The sequence below is a fragment of the Carassius auratus genome, chromosome 20, assembly GCF_003368295.1.
Source record: "Carassius auratus strain Wakin chromosome 20, ASM336829v1, whole genome shotgun sequence".
In the NCBI taxonomy this organism is placed as follows: domain Eukaryota; kingdom Metazoa; phylum Chordata; class Actinopteri; order Cypriniformes; family Cyprinidae; genus Carassius; species Carassius auratus.
In genome coordinates this window covers 21449972-21464515 of record NC_039262.1, presented here as the reverse complement: position 1 = coordinate 21464515, position 14544 = coordinate 21449972, and the positions used below count along the sequence as shown (strand labels likewise).

At 37.6% G+C, this 14544-nt stretch overlaps 1 pseudogene; it reads right to left on the bottom strand.

The window, feature by feature from the left end:
• Positions 1-478: 478 nt before the first annotated feature.
• On the bottom strand, positions 479-9542 carry LOC113121171 (leucine-rich repeat transmembrane protein FLRT2-like; annotated as a pseudogene).
• Positions 9543-14544: the final 5002 nt, after the last annotated feature.

The window sequence follows — 14544 nt, the reverse complement described above, 5'->3', positions numbered from 1 at the left end:
GTATCTTTCACATGAAACTGGCGGCAACAGCGAAAATAAAAGGTTACACATTCTTTCTTTGCATGAACATTTGGGTGGCGTTATGAATATCTTCCCACATTGTGACGTATGCATGGGGGCGTGTTTAAACAAGGTGTTTAACGAGGACATGGAAGAGGTTTAACTTTAATAAAGAATATCTCTTTGGGTTTGAGACTTTAGTCTTTGCAACATTAAAGATCTTCTTTATGCACCAAGAGATTGTAACACTCCAAAAGTAAAGGAAAACTTGAAATCACATCATATGACATCACATCATATGATTTAATATATTTCTTACATTTTTCTATTAGAGATAATGTTACATTATACTATTATAATAGAGTTATTATTTTTACTATTATACAGCCAATGGGGATTTTTTTTTTTTTTTATTAAGTAAATGATGGTTTCATTCTTGCATACAGCTTGTATATGGCTCCCGAAAATGATAAGAATATAGATTTAATTATGTTTATTATTATTTTATGGTGGAACCAAAATCACTTTTTCAATGTAATCTATTGAACATATTTAATGTTAGTGATTAAATTCAATAAAATAACCTAAAATCCACAAATTATATATACTGTATCATTTGATACAAATAATATATAATAAACTGTCCAAAGCAAGTAAAATCATAAATCCAAAAAAAAATTAAAAACATCAAACTAGCCAACATTTTTGGACATCTACTGGTACAATGTGAAAAATGGACCACACACATTTTGAAAAAAATAAGAAAGTGAATATTTGCCTGTAGTGGACAAGTTTATCTGTCAATTCTGATGGCTCCTTTATTTTCAAAAAAAAAAAAAAAAAAAAAAAGAAAAAGCTTGGTTTCTATATTTACAGCTTGTGCAAAAACATTTAAAGGTTTCAAGGACTTTACATTGTAAGTTCATTTCAAGGCACATACATGGGACAACAACAACAGTTTAGTAGTGGAAACAAACGAAAGAAATTAAATGTACATAGCAATCAAAAATTACTTTGGTTCCCAATGGAGTCTACTTGCAAAACCCAGCTTACAGACCAAACAAATCACCATATGAGAAAAGCAGAATCACTCCCCATATTAAACGTGAAGAAAAAAGACCCAAATGCTAAAACACATGAAACATTGTGGTTGTTGTTAAACCTGTCACGGTTTTCAGGTTGTCATTAGAATCACACAGTAACCGATTCATTCAAACATCAGTTAGATTTAGTTTTGCCCTAATGTAAAACCACTATCTCAGCTGATGTGTCTGTATTAAATAAGTTTTAATAGCGAATATATATACCGGTATACCAAATTGCACATGTGAGAAAACCTTTCAAATCATAATGAACAATATTCTTTAAAAAAAAGACTGAAAGGGACACACAAAGATCAAAGATTAATTCAGCCACATTTGTGGTAGTGCTTTGTTCAGACTGACCTCACAGTCATTTAGAAAATGTATTCCAAACCAAATCAATGTGCTTTTTCAAGAGACGGATTGACTGTTGGGTAGGATTATGGATGCAAGACATTGCTCACGGTCCCTTTTGTGTAATACATCCATCTGACTACAGGGCCACTACTGTGATTTTCAGCTCATCCATAGAAAATAAAGAACAATGTACGCCACACGAACGGAGCAATGAGTCACTCTGAATCATAACACGCCATTCTTGTCTGGAGGATAGACCTTGGCTTGTTAGCAGTGTCATCTATTGATGTCTGTCAAGATTCTGTTTGCAATTGCCCTTCAAAATATATGCTTTCCATTCAATCCTGCCTTCAAAACATGTAATCCACAGAATCTCTGTAAATGATGTCAAATCCTTCACATGAACCACATTAAGACATACTGCTGGGTTACGGTAAGGCAATAGATAAAACTGTTCAGTATGAAACAATTATGGTTATGGTAGCGACCCAGCAAAAGCTAGCTCTGAGGACTTTGACAGAGGGAGTGATGTACTGGATAGTGGCACAAATAAGTTTCTCTGCCATTACTTTCCTCTCTCTGAAAATATGTCTGTGAGAGGCTCGGGACAGATTTATCTCACTAACGGGTTAACTATGCAGCGATACATTTGGGTCTGCGCCACTGCAACCGCCTCCTCTCGGGGGAACCTGAGACTGACAACCGCACCGGACTTGTGTGGAGGAAGTCTGTTAAAAAGAGTTACGGGTGGCCACAGGATTTGAAATGAATTCTTAATGGTGTACACATCAGTTAAAAGCCTTCCGATGAGAAATGGAGCCTGAGGATGTTCCAGATTTCAGGGAAGAGTAGGGACGGGGTGGTCGGAGAAGCCTGTAGGGATGCTAAGGAGAAATATTTCCATGACCACAGAAGTGCAGTAGCCCTTCTTTCCTTTTAGAGAGCATTTTGTTTGTGCCACAGAGACAAACCTTGTGGGTTGTTGGTAGTTAACCTGTGCAAGCACCAACTGTGTCAGTCACAGAAATAAAAGATCCGTTTGATTCCAAAAACTATCTGGATGTAAACAAGTATCCAGCCATCTAGTCTAAACCTTAATGCCAAGTTGGAAAGCACTGAAGGGTTAACTCCGACAATTAGGACCACCACCCCAACTACAATCCCCCGTCCCAGTCCTAAATCCTCCTGCCAAGCGAAAATAACCTCTGCATTTTTCCCTTTCTTGGACCAGGGATTATGCAGTGGGGGTTTGAACTCAGCCCGCAAAATAAAATCTTGTCAAAGCAAGTAAAGTCTATGAGTACGAGCGCATGATAAATACTTCTCCACAGCAAGCCTGAATTCCAAACTCGGCTCTCTGTCCTGGAAAACTTGTGTGCCATTAAAAAAAAAATAGTCCTAATTGCACTCATGCAGCGATCTGAAACTCTTTCAAAGACAGAATTTGGCATGTGCCAGTTCGTCTCTGTGAAAAGAGGTCTTTTGTTTAAATGTCTATTCATCATCCCACCTGATGTGATGCATGATTAAAAAAGGGGTTTTGGTTAGTAAAAGGAAAAGCTAGACAATGATGTGGATGCCGCTGTAGAATGTTCCTGATCACTTGTGTAAAAGCACAGAAATAGATAGAGAGGTGGAGCTCTGTGTAATACCCTGACCTCATTTGTAAATTACAGAACATGTTCAGAAAGGGCAATTTAAGTACATAAAAGGCAAATGCAGATTCAAAGTCAACATTTTTCATCGTTTTCTTATGTTTTATAAATTATAATTAAAGAAACATGAAGGAGATTACAGAGCTCCCTCGGGATATTAGAAGTTTTCCACAGGGGTTTAGCTATTATATTAGCTCATTTAATGTTTGGACTGCTAATTACTTGAAAATAAGGATCCTGAACAAACGCTTTTTTTAGAAAAAAAAAAAAGAAAAATCAGAATTTTAACATGCTAGAGTGTCTGTGGTGTATTTGAGCTGTTATCCTATGTATGTACTGAGACAAGCTGCCCCCTGGTGGGCAAAATGATACACAAATATGCCTGAAAAATGCTTGCACAGGAACCCTTCTAACCATCTCCATTCACCGACGTAGGCTTCTACTTGTGAGAACTGCAGGGTGTTGAAGAGTGGTCCCTTTTCCCTTCAAATGTGATATCCACAAAAGCTCATTTCCTGAATGACTGCTCATGCTCTCTTGCTGCATTAAGAAAGTGCACTTCAATTCCAAAAAAGAAAAAACTCAGCTCCTTTTTTTTTCTACTGCAGCTTAATCAGCGGTGTTTTGGTTTCCTGGCCACTGTGTTATCTTAACTACTGTTGTGTGAAGGGGTAGCTGTATTTCAGAACAAAGGGCATATTTTGGTTGTGTGGTTAGCAATATTTTCAAGATCTTAAAGTGGTAGAAAGGCAAAACCTGTGGACTGCACTTGCAGCAGGTAGCCAACGTGCTTCAATTATACAAAACATCCACAGCGTCCTTGAGCGAAACCACTTTGAGCCTCACATATTACAAAACCATTTCATATTTACTAAGAATAGAAAATATAGCAGAATTCCACATACTTGTCCACAGTATAAATTACCATGTTGACTGCACCTGGAAATATATATATGTATATATGTATACATGTATTGTACAGTATATTGAACTACATTTTCTTTGAAGAAATGGTTGTAGCATCCAACGAAAAGCATCATGTGTGGCAGAAGTCCACACTGGGAACATTACTGCTCTTGCAGTACGCTATGCTATTGTTACTGAGATGACAGTCTCTGAGCCCAATCCCTCCATTAGGTGTGTAGATGGGCTGAATTCTGAAGTCCCCTTTTAAAAGCTGCTCATTGTTCAGTGACACTATCTGAAAGTTCGTTTCAGTCATTTCCAGGATGGAGTTATCCTTTTTGGTGCCGGCCTCGCAATAGTCATCTTTTCTCCTGCCGCGATTGTATTTCCATTTGGACGATGAAGACCTGCTTTTCTTGTGCATGTGCCAGCAAAACAAACTTAGAAGTGTCACTAAGACCACCAACACTGCTCCACCTATCACTCCAGCCAATAGGAGTGTGGAGGTGTTGTCTTGCTGGGCAGCCTGCTCAGATTCAGAGTACGTGGATGTGGATTTGGTCTTAGCCTCAGAACAGATAGTATCCTCACCCGGTCTGTACGAGTTGAGAGTATCCAGAACGTACACACAGATGCGGTAGATAGACCTAGGTTCTAAATTTGACAGGCTGAGTCTTCGTTGGTATCCCGGGACCGTTCTTTCTCGAGTAATGTCACTCATCAAACTCTGCCCCATCTTGACCCAAGTCACCTTGTAAGCCGTCACAGTGAAGTAAGATTCCCAGCTCACATCAATGCCGGTAGAGTTCACTACATGAAAGGAGATTTTTAAGGGGTCTTCATACGGAGGCAGGGGACCAGGAGGGAAATGTGGAAATGGAGGTGTGGGGTTGGCCGAGGCGGGGTAAAAAGTAGTGGGTGAAATGGTGGTGAAGCGGGTGGTTCTTGAGATGGTCGTGGTGGTGATGGTGGTGGTTCTGCGGGGTGGCAGTGTAGATGGATATGAATGCGTTGGCCAGGGATGAAGCACGGTGCCCGCTGGGCAGTCGATGGCATCTAAGGTGAGTTCTCGAATTACCATGCCACGCACCCTTTCTGGACTCTGGCACGTGAACCCACGGACATTTATCGCAGAAGGCAGAGACCTGAGCCATGCAATGACCCACTTAATGTTGCAATCACACCTCCAGAGGTTGTTTCTCGCATTCAGGTGCCTCAGGTTTCTCAAACCGTCAAAGACACCCGGTGGAAGAAACTGAAGCTGGTTGCCAGAGATATCTAACTTCTCCAGTTTATCAAGGCCGACGAAGGCTGTCACTTCAATGGTGTCCATCTGGTTTTCCTGCAGATTGAGCTTGGTCAGGGATGCGCCAGGGAGCAACGGTGGTGGAGTGGTGAGGGAATTTCGAGCCAGGGACAGTTTCTTTCAGATTGACCAGGTCCTGGAAGGTTCCAGGAGCAATGCCCTCATCCTCAAGCAAGTTCCCATCCAGCAAAAGTCGTTGCAGGGTGGTGACATTCTGAAAGGCATCCTCGTCAATGTCAGCAATGCGATTCTCATCCAAACGCAGCTCCTTGAGATCTGCAGGTAATCCGATAGGAATGCTGCTCAGATGGTTTTTGGTGAGGAAAAGAAGCTTGAGGCCAATGGCCTCCCTGAAAGCACCCTCCTCTACCCCTACGGTTGAGATGGAGTTGTCATCCAGATGGAGTTCCTCCAGCATGGGTAGCTGGGCAAGCGCTGCCCTGGAGATAGTCTGGATGTTGTTTTCCTGGAGGTGCAGTACTCGAACATTCCTGGGAAGGTTGAGGGGAAATTCATCCAGCTGATTTCCATATAGGTGAACAGTTTCTACAGAAGCAACATTGTGTAGCTCCAATGGAAAGCCGGCATTGTTGATCTGATTGTTGTGGAGGAAGAGGGTCTTGTATCCCTCTTGCACCCCCAGAGGCACAGACGTCAGGCTCCTCTCATTACAGTAAACGAATGTTCTATCGCAGCGGCACTCCTTGGGACAGGAGGAGACGGGGCTGAACTGAACATGCAAGCTCAACAACACTGTCAACCAAAAGCGAAGAAATGAAGTCCAATCATTATTCCAAAATCCGGCTTGAAACTCCATAGTGAAAAATAAATTGAGGGAATAGAAATGGCAAGACAATATCAGTGGTTGGAGGGAGTAAAAAGGAAATGTAACAAATCCAGCAAAATTAAGTCCTCTAAAATATTAATCTAATGTACAATTCACAGATAAACCAGGAATTCGAGGAGTAATCCCTTGATAATATCTAGTCCTTGACTGGAGAGGTGGTTTCATTAGAGTGCATGGGTTCTCTCACTCAAGCCATCCATGCTGAGGAATCAGATCATAGCAGAACTGCTCTCATTCACTGCAGGGCCCAAGCAGGGTGTGACTGAGAGAGTACTGAAGCACGGAGCCACACCGTCCACCTCCCAGCCTGCTGTCAAGTGCTGATGGGCCTCAGCCCGAGCACTTTCCAGAAGATGTGACATTTGGGTCCAGAGACCTGTTTCAAAACAAGGACAAATTAGAATACAAAAAGTGTGGATTTACAACAAAAATGCAGTAGGCCAATAAACTTTTTACATTTATGTGTTTTTATGTTATTTTACACACCCACAAATTTAGGCTAATCATTTAAAATCATTAAAAACCAAAGAAAATATTTTCTGTTTACTATGTAGCTTATAGAGTCTTCACTATGCATCATAGAAAATTAACGTCCCCTTTCAGGGGGGAAAACAATCAAATGAGATGAGGGAGTGGGGGTGTCTTACACAGGTCAGAGTGACGAATGCTGCATGTCAAATTAAATGGGATTTGGGTATAATTTAGCCCCTCTATCTGAAATAAATGATCAATACAATATTTTTTCTCTCCTCAACAAAAAGGTTTTGTGCTAGTTCGAGGTCTCAGAATCATAATCAGAACTCTGATCAGAACTCAGAATACTTAATCTACTGTTCAGACTTGTATTGCTTGTATTTTGTTAAAAAGTTAAGATTAAAATAAAAATAAGTTAATCGTGCACTATTTTTCACCTAGATAAACTTCTATATAATCGAGCAAGGCAGCTGCTGCCCTTTAATCATTGCTGGAGGCAAGTTTTTTTTTTTTTTTTTCTAGGGGACAAAAACAGGCTTTTGTATGACATTTACATTTTGTGAAATGCAATATGTTGTAGTTGACAATTCCAAAAACAGTATTTATGTACAAAAAAAAAAAAAAAAAAAAAAATGTTAGCCCTTTTTGTATTTTTTATTTGTTTTGTTTTTTATATTTTATTTTTTGCTTTCATTATCACTGTGAAAATAACATACTTCTTGGCATTTAGAACCTTCAGCAAACACCTCTGCATTGGATTTTTGCTTTTGTGGCTTATACCATCTGCCTTGTTAATAGAGTTAAAACAATCAATGTCTGGCAAGAGAAAGCTTGTCTTTACTAAGAGGCAAGCTATCACAAATGTGATTTAAATTAAGAAAAATGTAGGCCTAATATATAAAGGCATTTATATCTGACACAATCCTATTTGAAATCACATTAAAATGCATAATCATGAGTATAAAGATGTTTACAGCAAACTATGCATGTTTAAAACAAATGTTCTAATGTCTTTTTTTTTTTGGTTCCCCAAAGAACCCTCCAGTGAACAGTTATTTTTTCTTCTTATTTTTCTTACTGCATTTATTAATCTAATTTATCTTTTTTCTTCTTATTTTTCTTCCAGTAAATAACCAATTAGAAGTTTTTATAGGTGTTCTACATTGGACCATCAATGCCAATGAAGAACCTTAAGTTTTAAGAGTGTATACTACAGTGTAAAATAGGTTCATAACTGTAAAAGTGTTATGGTAAAAACCTGTTAATTTGTTACATGTGCGTTATACACAATACATTTATTTTAACACACAATAAATGTAGTTTTACTGTAAAATATAAATTTGGAAGTAAAAAATACAGATTCAAGACAATTCATGTACTTTTACAGTAAACTATTGCTAAAATATTGTGTTAAAGTTACAAAATAGTTAAGTTACTGGTTACAAAAAACAAACCAACAACAGGCTATAATAGACATTAAAATATTTTATTATACTTAATTTAAATATTTATTGTTGAAATAATGCATATGTCCTTACTATTCTAATAACTCGGGTGCAAAAGGTTATTTAATATTGATAATGTCATGCTGTTTGTTTAATGTATTTGCATTATTTATGTCATAGCTTGTTGTTGTTTGTGTGTGTGTGTGTGTGTGTTGGTCACACTGTACTCTGTCTATACTCTGTTTATTGGCTATTCTTCATGCAACTTCCAGTTTTGCTGAACGTTGATTTCATCGTGGACTTCCATTCTACCACCTTTTATTTTTATGGTGCTTACAGACACTAACTATGTATCAGCTGAGAAAATACACGGTTGAGAATTGCTAAATGTGCAGGCATCAAACGCCATCCCTGAAACGTATGTCTGACAACCATGGCTAAATGTAACTATTTATTTATTTATTTATTTACAGTGAGTCTTAACCAGAACGCATGCTCGCAGACAAAACAAAATGAGTAAAAGACAAAACAACACTGGAAGTTTGAATCGAGGGAGACATTTCGAGGCGGATAAGGTGAACTTGAGAGAGCAGCGAAGCTGTTGATGTGAATGAATAATCACTGGTACTGAGAGCCGAGCGTAAGTAAAAGACAAACGATGGTATGACGCTTGATGTTTGACCAGATAAACCGCTTTGGTTATCCACTATTTAGCCCAAATATGTTATCTGAGATATTGCAATGCTGACTTAGTCTAACCTACGTACGCAGCAGTTTGCGGAAAAGTAAAAGCCCACAGTTACAGCAGAATAGTTTCTGACGAAATGCCTGCGAACTTCGTATACAAACGAACACTTTTAACTTAAAATACGGATATCAATTCTGTTACTGTTGTTAGACGGGTAAATTGACCTCATCCAGCAGAATAAATGCAGCTGTCGCCATCAAAATCAGCCTACCTTATCAAACATGATTTTCTCCGTGTATTATTAAACATTTAGCACTTGTCCCCCTCTTCTTGTTCTTCATGCGCTCAGTGGAATAGTCGGGACGCACAGATCCAACGCCATTCCCGTTACATACTGTTCTACCGAATCGGTTCCGAGCTGCTCTCCGCCCGCGGCTCCTCCGGACAGCATACTCACTAGCGTTTGGAGAGCTCGGTGAACGCGCTCACTACTTTTTTGCCGAAGCGACTCCCTCTGTTCCTTGTTCCACGGCTGAGCCCCCGTTTAAACCTTTAATTTACATTAAATTCACATTTGCAAAATCCACTTTTTCCAGCAGTAGGTAAACTCGACGAAAAAGCCCAAAATACATCCACGTCACCGCATATCATATACCATCATACTTCGTGAAAGCAAAACGCAAGAGTTCGCCGAATTATCTCCGAGAGATGTTTACAGAGGAAAGCGGCGATGGTAATGATCTGTTCACTGCACACCTCCGACTCTCTCTCTCTCTCTCTCTCTCTCTCTCTCTCTCTCTCTCTCTCTCCCTCTCTCTCTCTCTCTCTCTCTCTCTCTCTCGGTCCTCCCACAGTGTCCTGAGTAAAGAGATTACAGGCTGGGGTGGAATGACACTTGCATTTTAACTTCCCCTTCTCTGTTTAAGGATGAGAGTTTGATTTTCGTGCTGATATGTTTAGTTTTGTACCATTTATCGTCAGTGAAATAATGCCAAAACACTAATCGCCAGTCTAGTCTAGTTGTGTGTCCCTAAGGGTATAAGTTAACCGAAAATAAATAAATAAATAGCCTACTTTATTTTTTTATGCATTTGTTCAGCCTTGTCTTTTCTTATGTCTTTTGTCTTTTAAACTTGATTTCCTTTCTTGCTTGGGTGGAGCCAAATCAAATCTGTACTGCAACTACTTAGCTTGGTGGCATTTTCTTATGAATTTGTGTGTAATTCATATGGCACCTAACTAATTATTGACACTAAATGGATAGTTCACCCAAAAATCTAAATTATGTCATTAGTTATTCAATGGATGGACACACAGATTCAATGGAGGGACTGAGAGCTCTCGGACTAAATCTAAAATATCTTAAACTGTGTTCATGAAGCTAAACGGAGGTCTCTTGGGTTTGGAACGACATGAGGGTGAGTTATTAATGACATAATTTAGATTTTTGGATGAACTATTCCTTTAACATACTAATGAGGTCCACCCCTAACTCCACCCTAGTTATTTTTAACTAGCCATATAATAAAATGTTTTTTTTGTTTGTTTTTTTTTCATCACTTTACAGTGTCCCGATGACCATCCTTTTGCATTAAAGGACCCATCATAGTTTGATGAGTAGGAAGATGGCATTGTGACGCAGGCTTAGCTGCTTTGAAAACAGATGAGCGCACATCATTATGGATTTACAGCTCCTGTTCGGGTCTAAGTTCACAGCATTTTGTCCACAGAATGATAAAAACACACTTTTTAACATATCATTTTATTATTTCACACGTAGTATTTAAAATTCAGCACTGAAATCCATGTCCATGGTTTTCTGGTACACAAAGCGTCCTTAGCTTATTGCCGTTACTGTGGCAGCCAACAAAACCACAGCTTAACCCTCCGCACATATTTATATTTAATTATATTGAAAAAGTTTCAATTCAGTCTATACTTTTGACCCCGTTTTAACATGGATTTCTATGGAGACCGGGCGTGGCTGTCGGCAAGATGGCGGATAGCAACGGCGGCACATAATATCCGCGTTCTGATTGGCCAGATCACCTGTTGATCAAACTCTTTGCGAAAGGTCAATTCAGAAAAATAAATCAAGAAATAAAAAAATTGGAACTGTGTGATATAAACTAGCAAGAGCGGATTCGAATTTTGATATAAAAAGTCACAATTACCTTGAAATGCAGAATTATCATAGAAGTATCATACAGCAGGTAAGATAAACTTGAAGTCAAAATTTAAGTGGTTTCTCGCTAATAAAATGTCAACATTCAATCTGTTTTTAGCATTCATAAAAGAAGCGGCGATGTCAGATACATGGATGAACTGAGTTTTTGAATGAATTCAGTATCTCTTTATCCCACTCAAACTCCTGATTAATTCATTTTACCCTGCTTTCCTATCAGGAATTGAATGCAGTCCCTGTTTCACATTAAGTTATTAACATTTTATCCAGATGTTCTCCATTGTCTCGAGGTGGCTGAGGCAAACTTAAGGGAATCTCGCTTTTTCTCTCTGCGTGTGTTTGAAAACCAAAGACAGCTGTCTTGCTACCCAGTTAGTCATTGACTTGACAGGCGCCGTGTTTGTATGAAAGCACCTTCTAAGGTAACTGCTTTCAGACACTCTTCCAATAACGTCATGTCTAATAATGTACAACAAATTCAAGTGAGCTTTAGAGATTTCCAAGCAAATATTCAGACTGCAAATGCTTATTTCTCAGAGCCGGAATAAAGGAAAAACACATTTATTAATTGATTAACTCCTTTCAACCGTTCCTTCAGGCAACACTTTTACCACAGATCATAGTAAGCAATAACCAATCAATATGAACAGAAATGTCTATGTATACTGTGTACTTGTGTGCCTTGTTGCCTTCCTACTTCCATATACTGCTTCTCTTCTCTCTCCATCTCTCCAAAGCTCAAGGCAGCGTAACGTTCATTAACTATTCACTCACTGGCATGAAAGACGCACAGAATGTGCCGATACTGCACTCTGTCAGACTATACATTTTAATTAGGTCCAGATTACTGTAAACGCAACATGATATTTAAATAGAAGCCGACTAACAGTGAAGGGACAGCTTGACGTCGGCCTATATCCAGTGGGAGGGAAACTCCACACACTTATTAGGACCCAAGTGATTTAGCAATCAATTTGCGATCGTTAGATTAAATGACAAGGAAGGGCAGAGAATTATAATCGTTGAACATTGAGAAATGAGAGTGACTCCCTCCTTATTGAAAACAAATTGATCCTAGTTTCCAAGCTCCATCGTATCACGTTGCGAAGAGCCCTTTTAGTGACTTTCCAGATGTCTTTTTTATTTATTTTTATCTTCTAAATGGCAGTGATTGACTGCTTCGTCCTTCTCAGTCCACAAAATTTAATTTTAACATAAATCTGTCTGCCATTCAGACAATGAATTATATACTGAACCCAAAAATATGCAGAAGTAAAATGATAGGCTACCATATTTTACATGGAATCACATCTACTGAAAAAACAGTCTTGTGTGATAGTAAGGAATCTGCGAAGGCAACCTAAAAAGTCCCATAATGCACCACAAAATAGCAAAAATGTAGGCATGTAACATATATTTTTTATTCATAGAATTCAAACGAAACTGAAAATTGTAATTAACTCTCATGTCGAACAAACCTGTAAACTCTAAAACTATTTTGGAACCATATATATATATATATATATATATATATATATATATATATATATATATATATATATATATATATATATATAAGGAAATCTTCAGAGGAAAAGATCAATAAATCAGTCAATCAGTCAATACAATCAAGACAACATAACTATAATAATAAAAAAAGAGTGTAGATGCTAATATAGTTATTGTTATTGGTGTGACCACATAATCATTTTGTATATAATTAAGTTAAATTTTTAGTAGACCGTATCCTTGCTAATACCAGAGTTCATGTTCACAATATTCTACTCTCTAGTTCTACTCTCTAGTATAAATCAGTATGAGACATGCACAGCGCTTCATTACCAGAATAAATCGCAATACTCACACAGCAGAAGGTTTTCTGAAGTATTCTGTCACGGCTTTCAGTTGCATAATACGACGGTGGCAGAGGCATAATTTACAGCTCCTTTTATTCAAGTGTAAGAATTTCTTTTATTTTCTTATTGCTTTTAATGAAGCACATGGTCCTTCGTCAGCCGGCGACTCAAATAAACAAATGCAGATCTATTGCACAGGAGTTTTACTGGTCTGAAGTGTTCAAACGGCTGCTACGAAAACTCATGTGTGATTTATATTCGCCGTCACACTGTGAAAATTGCACAGATCCTTTTCCTTAAGACCACCTACATCATACTATAATATGCTAACATTTGAATTGATCTTAGACTTTTATTACCTCTACTGCAGTATGTCAGCATCCAGGACTTTGTTTTAAGTGCTAAATATTTAATAGCCGAGACCACACTAACACTTTGTGGCTGAGAGCACCTAAGAGTTTGTTGATGTTAAATGTTCACAGTGTAATTTCTAGTTCAGGTCAAATGGCTACATTGAATTGTCTTTATTGTGCATGTCTCAGAAATCCAAAATTGTTGAGAGCAAAATTGAACTTAACACACCTGATTTTTTACATGTTTAAGAATTAATTTTTATTTTTTTATGGCTGTTTATTCATTTGTTTCTTTGATTGTTTACTGTTTATTTATTTAGTTTAACAAATTGTGGATTAAAAAAAAAAAAAAAAACTCTTTTAGAGTCACAAATATATTTTATTAAAGGATATTAAGATTTGTTTTGGTGATTAAGGACTGTTTTTTATGGATTGGTTGAGTAAATAATTAAAAACTCACCTTTCCAGAACTGTGGCCAAAATATGTCATATGTCAAATTTTAAAGATCGCTTTTCTCTCTCTCTCTCTCTCTCTCTTTACAAAATAATAATAATAATAATAATGATGATAAGATAATAATAACATTTTAAGGTATAATTGATATATGGAAACTATAAATGTATAAAATGTACTTTTAAAATATGGATTTTCATGTACTTTCGGCACACACACACACACACCCACACACACACATATATACATTATATATATATATATATATATTATTATTAATATACATTTTCTTCAAAGATGATATCTTTTAATATTCAAAAAGATCGTAAAATGCAATGGAATATCAATAAAAAAAAAAAATAAAAAAAAAATATATATATATATATTGATATTCTGTTGCAATCATTTGCATAATTTTTTTTTTGGGGATGAAAAATATAAGCTGTCATCTTTAAAGACACTACAGTATATATTAATATTATTATTTTTATTGTGTGAAAATAATTTATATTTTCAACCGGGTTAAGACTTTTCCTCAACTGACATAATTCCCACAATGACCAGCAGTTTTGCAATTAATATTCTGATCTGTATATGGTAGCTCAGAGCAAATGCTAACACCTTGCGGCTGATAGCAGTTCTGTTTCAAAATGTATTATTTTCCAGCCTTAAGTAAACATTTTTGACTCATATCACATCTGATAAAAATGTTCCACTGCAGTTAGATTTGACTGGAAATAGGTTTCAGGTCACATTTATTCTGCTGGTTGAGCACTCAGTGGGTGTCTGGGAGGCAAAGCTTAAAATCTGGATCAAAGCCCTTGCTCACTGACCCCTCTGGACCCGATCCATAAACGGAGTACTACAGAGAGAGAAAAATGCCCACTCGTGCTCCTGACCAGCATGCATTGCACTTTTACAGTACATGCGGTGTGG